Source organism: Diorhabda carinulata, chromosome 1 (assembly GCF_026250575.1).
Source record: "Diorhabda carinulata isolate Delta chromosome 1, icDioCari1.1, whole genome shotgun sequence".
Lineage (NCBI taxonomy): Eukaryota > Metazoa > Arthropoda > Insecta > Coleoptera > Chrysomelidae > Diorhabda > Diorhabda carinulata.
Window position 1 is genome coordinate 582,501 of NC_079460.1, and position 12,500 is coordinate 595,000.

General features: G+C 36.7%; 2 non-coding genes across 2 annotated transcripts; both read right to left on the bottom strand.

The window, feature by feature from the left end:
- Positions 1 to 306: 306 nt before the first annotated feature.
- LOC130902635 (5.8S ribosomal RNA) lies at positions 307 to 462 on the bottom strand. The gene has a single exon (XR_009060444.1). It is a non-coding gene; the product is annotated as a 5.8S ribosomal RNA (ribosomal RNA).
- Positions 463 to 1,577: 1,115 nt separating this feature from the next.
- On the bottom strand, positions 1,578 to 3,499 carry LOC130902593 (small subunit ribosomal RNA). Its single transcript, XR_009060436.1, has one exon. It is a non-coding gene; the product is annotated as a small subunit ribosomal RNA (ribosomal RNA).
- Between the last annotated feature and the right edge of the window lie 9,001 nt (positions 3,500 to 12,500).

The window sequence follows — 12,500 nt, forward strand, 5'->3', positions numbered from 1 at the left end:
TATATATATTATATATAAATATAACTCTCTACCAAACAAATTTTATGTATTTCATATAAATACACGATTAATTTATGGTATAGCGGGTTGTGTTCAAAAATTGCGTAACTTTTTCTATAAAAATTTACGCTGCTTTTCGCACTTTAGGATGCCGCACAAATACAAAAAAAATACGCACAAGTTTGTATGTGCATGTGTTTTTTCTTAATTAGTGTGCGTTATTGTTTCACATCCAACACGCTTAGGCATTATTTTTCTTTAATAAATAGAAAAATTTTAAATTCTAAGCAGTCTTTTAAATTGATACGACCCTCAGTCAGGAGTGGTCCGGGAACGAGTATCCGAGGACCGCAATGTGCGTTCGAAATGTCGATGTTCATGTGTCCTGCAGTTCACAAGTTGACGCGCAATTAGCTGCGTTCTTCATCGACCCACGAGCCAAGTGATTCACCGTTCAGGGTAATCATTTTATTATTATGTCGTTTTCTCATATTCTATTCGTCGTATTTTTAATATTTGATAATTATTAAATTAATAATATTATTATAATATCTTATACGCGTATAGAAAATTTATATAACGACATTTTTTATATATATATATATATATATACATATATATATATATTATAATAAATGGTAATTATTCGAAACTTTTAGAGAAATTATAATATCGTACTTTGATATATCTGATAAATTTTAACCGCTGCACATGTTTTATTACAAACGAGGCGCGCATAGACAGATATCTCGCACGATATATTCCTCCTCTTTATATTATTACAGTTTTTTTTTTATCTTGAAAGTTTTATACAAATTTCGACGGTCGGGCGTAAATCTTCGAACACCTTCGAAATAATACATAAAATATTATTTCTAAAACGAATTTTTATACATATCGATAGAATCGACATGTGCTTAAATTTCGTTTAGGTACCCGGATGAAAATGTCTCAATAACATAATCATCACATATAATCTTGTCGATATTTTCTTGTATTACCTTCAAACGATAAAAAACTTAGGTAATAATATAATAAACGAAATAAAATTTATCCATAAAAATATAGACACACACACACGACAACAGACGACGTTTCAATAAACTATATATTTTTCGTTTATTATAATAACGATTCTTTATCAGAACGTTTTTAGTTAACAAGAAATTTTGTTAATGATCGTTCCGTCAATCGTTATAATATATAATAATACATATGTTGTTATTGTTGTGTCGTCATCGTCGTCGACGCCTTCTATAAACTATGATAAAAATTTTTCGTTATATTTTTATTGGAAAAATTTATATATGTAAATATATTTTTATAGACGTATGAATTATATTTATCTTTTTTTTTTTAATTTTATTCGAAACTTGTTCGAATTTTGTAAAAATTAAAAAAAGATTTCAATATATATACATCTATAATATATATATATATATATATATAATTTATAACATATATAAATTTCTTTTGAAGAGTTCGATAATTTTGTAGAAGAAAATTCTCTTTTACAATTAATACAGACTTGATTTCGTTTTTTTTTTTTTTTTGTTTAAAAACGAACAAATACTCTGTAATGATCCTTCCGCAGGTTCACCTACGGAAACCTTGTTACGACTTTTACTTCCTCTAAATGATCAAGTTTGGTCATCTTTCCGAAGCATCGGCGACGCCGAAACGCCACCGCGCTCAGTCCGAAGACCTCACTAAATCATTCAATCGGTAGTAGCGACGGGCGGTGTGTACAAAGGGCAGGGACGTAATCAACGCGAGCTTATGACTCGCGCTTACTGGGAATTCCTCGTTCATGGGGAACAATTGCAAGCCCCAATCCCTAGCACGAAGGAGGTTCAGCGGGTTACCCGGGCCGCTCGGCCAGGGAGGACACGCTGATTCCTTCAGTGTAGCGCGCGTGCGGCCCAGAACATCTAAGGGCATCACAGACCTGTTATTGCTCAATCTCGTGCGGCTAGAAGCCGCCTGTCCCTCTAAGAAGAATTATTTGTACGCCGACAGTAAAAACCGCGAACGGCAAGAGCCGAAACTCAATACCGACGGGCCTTTGGGATGTCGAAATACGCCTAGTTAGCAGGCTAGAGTCTCGTTCGTTATCGGAATTAACCAGACAAATCGCTCCACCAACTAAGAACGGCCATGCACCACCACCCACCGAATCAAGAAAGAGCTCTCAATCTGTCAATCCTTCCGGTGTCCGGGCCTGGTGAGGTTTCCCGTGTTGAGTCAAATTAAGCCGCAGGCTCCACTCCTGGTGGTGCCCTTCCGTCAATTCCTTTAAGTTTCAGCTTTGCAACCATACTTCCCCCGGAACCCAAAAGCTTTGGTTTCCCGGAAGCTGCCCGCCGAGTCATCGGAGGAACGTCGGCGGATCGCTAGCTGGCATCGTTTATGGTTAGAACTAGGGCGGTATCTGATCGCCTTCGAACCTCTAACTTTCGTTCTTGATCAATGAAAGCGTTTTTGGCAAATGCTTTCGCTTCTGTCCGTCTTGCGACGATCCAAGAATTTCACCTCTAACGTCGCAATACGAATGCCCCCATCCGTTCCTATTAATCATTACCTCGGGGTTCCGAAAACCAACAAAATAGAACCGAGGTCCTATTCCATTATTCCATGCACACAGTATTCAGGCAAAATTTTAGCCTGCTTTAAGCACTCTAATTTGTTCAAAGTAAACGTGCCGGCCCACCTCGACACTCAGTCAAGAGCACCGCGGCGGGATTGAGTTGGGCCGCCCTTGCGAGCTAAGCCCACCGGCAGGACGTCCCACGACACGCCAGTTAACACCGCGTACGATGAACCAGCGGCGTGGGACACAGATTCGACTACGAGCTTTTTAACCGCAACAACTTTAATATACGCTATTGGAGCTGGAATTACCGCGGCTGCTGGCACCAGACTTGCCCTCCAATTGATCCTCGTTAAAGGGTTTAGAGTGTACTCATTCCGATTACGGGGCCTCGGATGAGTCCCGTATCGTTATTTTTCGTCACTACCTCCCCGTGCCGGGAGTGGGTAATTTGCGCGCCTGCTGCCTTCCTTGGATGTGGTAGCCGTTTCTCAGGCTCCCTCTCCGGAATCGAACCCTGATTCCCCGTTACCCGTTACAACCATGGTAGGCGCAGAACCTACCATCGACAGTTGATAAGGCAGACATTTGAAAGATGCGTCGCCGGTGCGAGACCGTGCGATCAGCGAAAAGTTATTCAGAGTCACCAAATTGTACGATGACGAGCAAGCCCGCCACCGATTGGTTTTGATCTAATAAAAGCGCTCCTTCCGTCTCCGGTCGGAACTCTGTTTGCATGTATTAGCTCTAGAATTACCACAGTTATCCAAGTAAATGTGGGTACGATCTAAGGAACCATAACTGATTTAATGAGCCTTTCGCGGTTTCACCTTAATTTGGCTTGTACTGAGACATGCATGGCTTAATCTTTGAGACAAGCATATGACTACTGGCAGGATCAACCAGGGAACTGTGTTTTATAATATATATAATATATATTATTACTATTATTATTATATATATATATATATATATATTTTATAATAAAAAACTATTATCGAAAAAGTTTTAATAACAATATCCAAAAGAGGATAAATTATGATGATGTTTTTTATATTACATATATACTTTATATTTATACATAATATAATAATCATCTATATTCGTGTATAAACACATTGTTATTTACTTTTTCTTTTGCGTGTTTGCTGCGCTTATTATTGAAAATATATAATTTTCAGCGCCACGCTTTATTTATATTTTTTCTTATTTTATAAAATTTCACCGAATCGACTATAAATCTATCTAAATTTAATCGAAATGAGAAAAATTAGATGATTACGTCGACCGGGCTACAATTTCGACATTATCTCTACCCTTCGCTAGATTGTAAGCGACATGGTTTATACATTAGGTAATAATGAACGAAATTTTTATTCTCGCACGGAATAATGAGAGTTATCGCAAATATTGTGTATTATATATATAAAAGTGTAATATAATATATATTTTTCATAGACGATCGCATATGAATCGCTCACGATAGAACGCTAGCTAAATTCGCGATCTCGCAATAGATATTTAATTTGTGGATAAATTGATATAATATCTAAAAAGGGAACCGCTAGCAATATACGTTAATATATTGGAGGAGAACGGGGACCCTTTCAGAAAACTATATAATCCACCGATGTGGAATGACCGAAACAACGTCTTTACGTAAATTATAACGAGTTTATTAAAATTTAACGAGACGTCAACTTCGATACACCACACATATATGTGCGCTGTACAACGGTACGCCTTCTACATTAACATTAATAAAGATGTATAGTGAAAATATATAAAAGATGTATTGTGAATATTAAAAAGAAGTATTATGAAATTACATGTTTTGTATTTAGAAGCCGTCCGAGGTGTATCTATCACATAAAAGTGTTATGAAAATATTAACAATAAGGAAAAAAAGTATTATGAAATTAGATGGCCGCTCGATGTATGAACGTACGAGGTGTATTATATAAAAGTTGTATGAAAATAGAAATAATAATGAAAAACAAGTATTATGAAATTAAATTCCGCTCGATATAGGAACTTGTCGAGAAAGATGATTTGTGAAGTTGAATGGAGATGTTTTGTATGTAGAAGTCGTCCGAGGTGTATGACATAAAAATGTTATGAAAATATTAACCATAAGGAAAAAAAGTATTATGAATTTAGATCGCCGCTCGATGTATGAACGTACGAGGTGTATTATATAAAAGTTGTATGAAAATAGAAATAATAATAAAAAACAAGTATTATGAAATTAAATTCCGCTCGATATAGCAATTTGTCGAGAAAGATGATTTGTGAAAATTGAGTGGAGATGTTTTGTATTTAAAAGCCGTCCGAGGTGTATGACATAAAAGTGTTATGCAAATATTAACAATAAGGAAAAAAAGTATTATGAATTTAGATCGCCGCTCGATGTATGAACGTACGAGGTGTATTATATAAAAGTTGTATGAAAATAGAAATAATAATGAAAAACAAGTATTATGAAATTAAATTCCGCTCGATATAGCAATTTGTCGAAAAAGATGATTTGTGAAAATTGAGTGGAGATGTTTTGTATTTAAAAGCCGTCCGAGGTGTATCTATCACATAAAAGTGTTATGAAAATATTAACAATAAGGAAAAAAAGTATTATGAAATTAGATCGCCGCTCGATGTATGAACGTACGAGGTGTATTATATAAAAGTTGTATGAAAATAGAAATAATAATGAAAAACAAGTATTATGAAATTAAATTCCGCTCGATATAGCAATTTGTCGAGAAAGATGATTTGTGAAAATTGAGTGGAGATGTTTTGTATTTAAAAGCCGTCCGAGGTGTATGACATAAAAGTGTTATGAAAATATTAACAATAAGGAAAAAAAGTATTATGAAATTAGATGGCCGCTCGATGTATGAACGTACGAGGTGTATTATATAAAAGTTTTATGAAAATAGTAATAATTATGAAAAACAAAGTATTACGAAATTACCTAAGTTTGGTGACTGGCCGGCAGAGGGCGCTAGTATCTATAAAACCGTGTTCAGTTTGTCGTCTCTCCGGCAGAGGGCGCTAGTGTCTATAAAACTGTGTTTAGTTTGTCTTCTGGCCGGCAGAGGGCGCTAGTGTCTATTAAACCGTGTTAAGTTCGGTGACTGGCCGGCAGAGGGCGCTAGTGTCTATAAAAAGGTGTTTAGTTTGTCGTCTCTCCGGCAGAGGGCGCTAGTGTCTATAAAACTGTGTTTGGTTTGTCTTCTGGCCGGCAGAGGGCGCTAGTGTCTATTAAACCGTGTTAAGTTCGGTAACTGGCCGGCAGAGGGCGCTAGTATCTATAAAACCGTGTTCAGTTTGTCGTCTCTCCGGCAGAGGGCGCTAGTGTCTATAAAAAGGTGTTTAGTTTGTCGTCTCTCCGGCAGAGGGCGCTAGTATCTATAAAACCGTGTTCAGTTTGTCGTCTCTCCGGCAGAGGGCGCTAGTGTCTATAAAACAGTGTTAAGTTCGGTGACTGGCCGGCAGAGGGCGCTAGTGTCTATAAAACCCTATTAAGTTTGGTGTCTGGTCGGCAGGATATAGGAACTTGTCGAAAGAGTTGAATTGTGTAAATTGAATGGAAATTTTTTTTATGTAGAAGCCGTTCGAGGCATATTATATAAAAGTGTTATGAAAATATTAACAATAAAGGAAAAAAGTATTATGAAATTAGATGGCCGCTCGATGTATGAACGTACGAGGTGTATTATATAAAAGTTGTATGAAAATAGAAATAATAATGAAAAACAAGTATTATGAAATTTAATTCCGCTCGATATAAGAACTTGTCGAGAAAAATGATTTGTGAAGTTGAATGGAGATGTTTTGTATGTAGAAGTCGTCCGAGGTGTATGACATAAAAGTGTTATGAAAATATTAACGATAAAGAAAAAAAGTATTATGAAATTAGATCGCCGCTCGATGTATGAACGTACGAGGTGTATTATATAAAAGTTGTATGAAAATAGAAATAATAATGAAAAACAAGTATTATGAAATTAAATTCCGCTCGATATAGCAATTTGTCGAGAAAGATGATTTGTGAAAATTGAGTGGAGATGTTTTGTATTTAAAAGCCGTCCGAGGTGTATGACATAAAAGTGTTATGCAAATATTAACAATAAGGAAAAAAAGTATTATGAATTTAGATCGCCGCTCGATGTATGAACGTACGAGGTGTATTATATAAAAGTTGTATGAAAATAGAAATAATAATGAAAAACAAGTATTATGAAATTAAATTCCGCTCGATATAGCAATTTGTCGAAAAAGATGATTTGTGAAAATTGAGTGGAGATGTTTTGTATTTAAAAGCCGTCCGAGGTGTATCTATCACATAAAAGTGTTATGAAAATATTAACAATAAGGAAAAAAAGTATTATGAAATTAGATCGCCGCTCGATGTATGAACGTACGAGGTGTATTATATAAAAGTTGTATGAAAATAGAAATAATAATGAAAAACAAGTATTATGAAATTAAATTCCGCTCGATATAGCAATTTGTCGAGAAAGATGATTTGTGAAAATTGAGTGGAGATGTTTTGTATTTAAAAGCCGTCCGAGGTGTATGACATAAAAGTGTTATGAAAATATTAACAATAAGGAAAAAAAGTATTATGAAATTAGATGGCCGCTCGATGTATGAACGTACGAGGTGTATTATATAAAAGTTTTATGAAAATAGTAATAATTATGAAAAACAAAGTATTACGAAATTACCTAAGTTTGGTGACTGGCCGGCAGAGGGCGCTAGTATCTATAAAACCGTGTTCAGTTTGTCGTCTCTCCGGCAGAGGGCGCTAGTGTCTATAAAACTGTGTTTAGTTTGTCTTCTGGCCGGCAGAGGGCGCTAGTGTCTATTAAACCGTGTTAAGTTCGGTGACTGGCCGGCAGAGGGCGCTAGTGTCTATAAAAAGGTGTTTAGTTTGTCGTCTCTCCGGCAGAGGGCGCTAGTGTCTATAAAACTGTGTTTGGTTTGTCTTCTGGCCGGCAGAGGGCGCTAGTGTCTATTAAACCGTGTTAAGTTCGGTAACTGGCCGGCAGAGGGCGCTAGTATCTATAAAACCGTGTTCAGTTTGTCGTCTCTCCGGCAGAGGGCGCTAGTGTCTATAAAAAGGTGTTTAGTTTGTCGTCTCTCCGGCAGAGGGCGCTAGTATCTATAAAACCGTGTTCAGTTTGTCGTCTCTCCGGCAGAGGGCGCTAGTGTCTATAAAACAGTGTTAAGTTCGGTGACTGGCCGGCAGAGGGCGCTAGTGTCTATAAAACCCTATTAAGTTTGGTGTCTGGTCGGCAGGATATAGGAACTTGTCGAAAGAGTTGAATTGTGTAAATTGAATGGAAATTTTTTTTATGTAGAAGCCGTTCGAGGCATATTATATAAAAGTGTTATGAAAATATTAACAATAAAGGAAAAAAGTATTATGAAATTAGATGGCCGCTCGATGTATGAACGTACGAGGTGTATTATATAAAAGTTGTATGAAAATAGAAATAATAATGAAAAACAAGTATTATGAAATTTAATTCCGCTCGATATAAGAACTTGTCGAGAAAAATGATTTGTGAAGTTGAATGGAGATGTTTTGTATGTAGAAGTCGTCCGAGGTGTATGACATAAAAGTGTTATGAAAATATTAACGATAAAGAAAAAAAGTATTATGAAATTAGATCGCCGCTCGATGTATGAACGTACGAGGTGTATTATATAAAAGTTGTATGAAAATAGAAATAATAATGAAAAACAAGTATTATGAAATTAAATTCCGCTCGATATAGCAATTTGTCGAGAAAGATGATTTGTGAAAATTGAGTGGAGATGTTTTGTATTTAAAAGCCGTCCGAGGTGTATGACATAAAAGTGTTATGCAAATATTAACAATAAGGAAAAAAAGTATTATGAATTTAGATCGCCGCTCGATGTATGAACGTACGAGGTGTATTATATAAAAGTTGTATGAAAATAGAAATAATAATGAAAAACAAGTATTATGAAATTAAATTCCGCTCGATATAGCAATTTGTCGAAAAAGATGATTTGTGAAAATTGAGTGGAGATGTTTTGTATTTAAAAGCCGTCCGAGGTGTATCTATCACATAAAAGTGTTATGAAAATATTAACAATAAGGAAAAAAAGTATTATGAAATTAGATCGCCGCTCGATGTATGAACGTACGAGGTGTATTATATAAAAGTTGTATGAAAATAGAAATAATAATGAAAAACAAGTATTATGAAATTAAATTCCGCTCGATATAGCAATTTGTCGAGAAAGATGATTTGTGAAAATTGAGTGGAGATGTTTTGTATTTAAAAGCCGTCCGAGGTGTATGACATAAAAGTGTTATGAAAATATTAACAATAAGGAAAAAAAGTATTATGAAATTAGATGGCCGCTCGATGTATGAACGTACGAGGTGTATTATATAAAAGTTTTATGAAAATAGTAATAATTATGAAAAACAAAGTATTACGAAATTACCTAAGTTTGGTGACTGGCCGGCAGAGGGCGCTAGTATCTATAAAACCGTGTTCAGTTTGTCGTCTCTCCGGCAGAGGGCGCTAGTGTCTATAAAACTGTGTTTAGTTTGTCTTCTGGCCGGCAGAGGGCGCTAGTGTCTATTAAACCGTGTTAAGTTCGGTGACTGGCCGGCAGAGGGCGCTAGTGTCTATAAAAAGGTGTTTAGTTTGTCGTCTCTCCGGCAGAGGGCGCTAGTGTCTATAAAACTGTGTTTGGTTTGTCTTCTGGCCGGCAGAGGGCGCTAGTGTCTATTAAACCGTGTTAAGTTCGGTAACTGGCCGGCAGAGGGCGCTAGTATCTATAAAACCGTGTTCAGTTTGTCGTCTCTCCGGCAGAGGGCGCTAGTGTCTATAAAAAGGTGTTTAGTTTGTCGTCTCTCCGGCAGAGGGCGCTAGTATCTATAAAACCGTGTTCAGTTTGTCGTCTCTCCGGCAGAGGGCGCTAGTGTCTATAAAACAGTGTTAAGTTCGGTGACTGGCCGGCAGAGGGCGCTAGTGTCTATAAAACCCTATTAAGTTTGGTGTCTGGTCGGCAGGATATAGGAACTTGTCGAAAGAGTTGAATTGTGTAAATTGAATGGAAATTTTTTTTATGTAGAAGCCGTTCGAGGTATATTATATAAAAGTGTTATGAAAATATTAACAATAAAGGAAAAAAGTATTATGAAATTAGATGGCCGCTCGATGTATGAACGTACGAGGTGTATTATATAAAAGTTGTATGAAAATAGAAATAATAATGAAAAACAAGTATTATGAAATTTAATTCCGCTCGATATAAGAACTTGTCGAGAAAAATGATTTGTGAAGTTGAATGGAGATGTTTTGTATGTAGAAGTCGTCCGAGGTGTATGACATAAAAGTGTTATGAAAATATTAACGATAAAGAAAAAAAGTATTATGAAATTAGATCGCCGCTCGATGTATGAACGTACGAGGTGTATTATATAAAAGTTGTATGAAAATAGAAATAATAATGAAAAACAAGTATTATGAAATTAAATTCCGCTCGATATAGGAACTTGTCGAGAAAGATGATTTGTGAAGTTGAATGGAGATGTTTTGTATGTAGAAGTCGTCCGAGGTGTATGACATAAAAGTGTTATGAAAATATTAACCATAAGGAAAAAAAGTATTATGAAATTAGATCGCCGCTCGATGTATGAACGTACGAGGTGTATTATATAAAAGTTGTATGAAAATAGTAATAATTATGAAAAGCAAAGTATTACGAAATTAGCTAAGTTCGGTGACTGGCCGGCAGAGGGCGCTAGTGTCTATAAAACGGTGTTTAGTTTGTCTTCTGGCCGGCAGAGGGCGCTAGTGTCTATTAAACCGTGTTAAGTTCGGTGACTGGCCGGCAGAGGGCGCTAGTGTCTATAAAAAGGTGTTTAGTTTGTCGTCTCTCCGGCAGAGGGCGCTAGTGTCTATAAAAAGGTGTTTAGTTTGTCGTCTGGCCGGCAGAGGGCGCTAGTGTCTATAAAACCGTGTTCAGTTTGTCGTCTGGCCGGCAGAGGGCGCTAGTGTCTATTAAACCGTGTTAAGTTCGGTCACTGGCCGGCAGAGGGCGCTAGTGTCTATAAAACAGTGTTAAGTTCGGTGACTGGCCGGCAGAGAGCGCTAGTGTCTATAAAACCGTGTTAAATTTGGTGTCTGGTCGGCAGGATATAGGAACTTGTCGAAAAAGTTGAATTGTGTAAAATGAATGGAAATTTTTTTTATGTAGAAGCCGTTCGAGGTATATTATATAAAAGTGTTATGAAAATATTAACAATAACGGAAAAAAGTATTATGAAATTAGATGGCCGCTCGATGTATGAACGTACGAGGTGTATTATATAAAAGTTTTATGAAAATAGTAATAATTATGAAAAACAAAGTATTACGAAACTACCTAAGTTTGGTGACTGGCCGGCAGAGGGCGCTAGTGTCTATAAAACCGTGTTCAGTTTGTCGTCTGGCCGGCAGAGGGCGCTAGTGTCTATAAAACTGTGTTTGGTTTGTCTTCTGGCCGGCAGAGGGCGCTAGTGTCTATAAAAATGTGTTTAGTTTGTCGTCTCTCCGGCAGAGGGCGCTAGTGTCTATAAAACCGTGTTCAGTTTGTCGTCTGGCCGGCAGAGGGCGCTAGTGTCTATAAAACTGTGTTTGGTTTGTCTTCTGGCCGGCAGAGGGCGCTAGTGTCTATTAAACCGTGTTAAGTTCGGTGACTGGCCGGCAGAGGGCGCTAGTGTCTATTAAACCGTGTTAAGTTCGGTGACTGGCCGGCAGAGGGCGCTAGTGTCTATAAAACCGTATTAAGTTTGGTGTCTGGTCGGCAGGATATAGCAACTTGTCGAAAAAGTTGAATTGTGTAAATTGAATGGAAATTTTTTTTATGTAGAAGCCGTTCGAGGTATATTATATAAAAGTGTTATGAAAATATTAACAATAACGGAAAAAAGTATTATGAAATTAGATGGCCGCTCGATGTATGAACGTACGAGGTGTATTATATAAAAGTTGTATGAAAATAGAAATAATAATGAAAAACAAGTATTATGAAATTTAATTCCGCTCGATATAGGAACTTGTCGAGAAAGATGATATGTGAAGTTGAATGGAGATGTTTTGTATGTAGAAGTCGTCCGAGGTGTATGACATAAAAGTGTTATGAAAATATTAACGATAAAGAAAAAAAGTATTATGAAATTAGATCGTCGCTCGATGTATGAACGTACGAGGTGTATTATATAAAAGTTGTATGAAAATAGTAATAATTATGAAAAGCAAAGTATTACGAAATTAGCTAAGTTCGGTGACTGGCCGGCAGAGAGCGCTAGTGTCTATAAAACGGTGTTTAGTTTGTCTTCTGGCCGGCAGAGGGCGCTAGTGTCTATTAAACCGTGTTAAGTTCGGTGACTGGCCGGCAGAGGGCGCTAGTGTCTATAAAAAGGTGTTTAGTTTGTCGTCTCTCCGGCAGAGGGCGCTAGTGTCTATAAAAAGGTGTTTAGTTTGTCGTCTCTCCGGCAGAGGGCGCTAGTGTCTATAAAACAGTGTTAAGTTCGGTGACTGGCCGGCAGAGGGCGCTAGTGTCTATAAAACCGTATTAAGTTTGGTGTCTGGTCGGCAGGATATAGGAACTTGTCGAAAAAGTTGAATTGTGTAAATTGAATGGAAATTTTTTTTATGTAGAAGCCGTTCGAGGTATATTATATAAAAGTGTTATGAAAATATTAACAATAACGGAAAAAAGTATTATGAAATTAGATGGCCGCTCGATGTATGAACGTACGAGGTGTATTATATAAAAGTTGTATGAAAATAGTAATAATTATGAAAAGCAAAGTATTAGGAAATTAGATTCCGCTCGATATAGGAACTTGTCGAAAAAGATGAATTGTGAA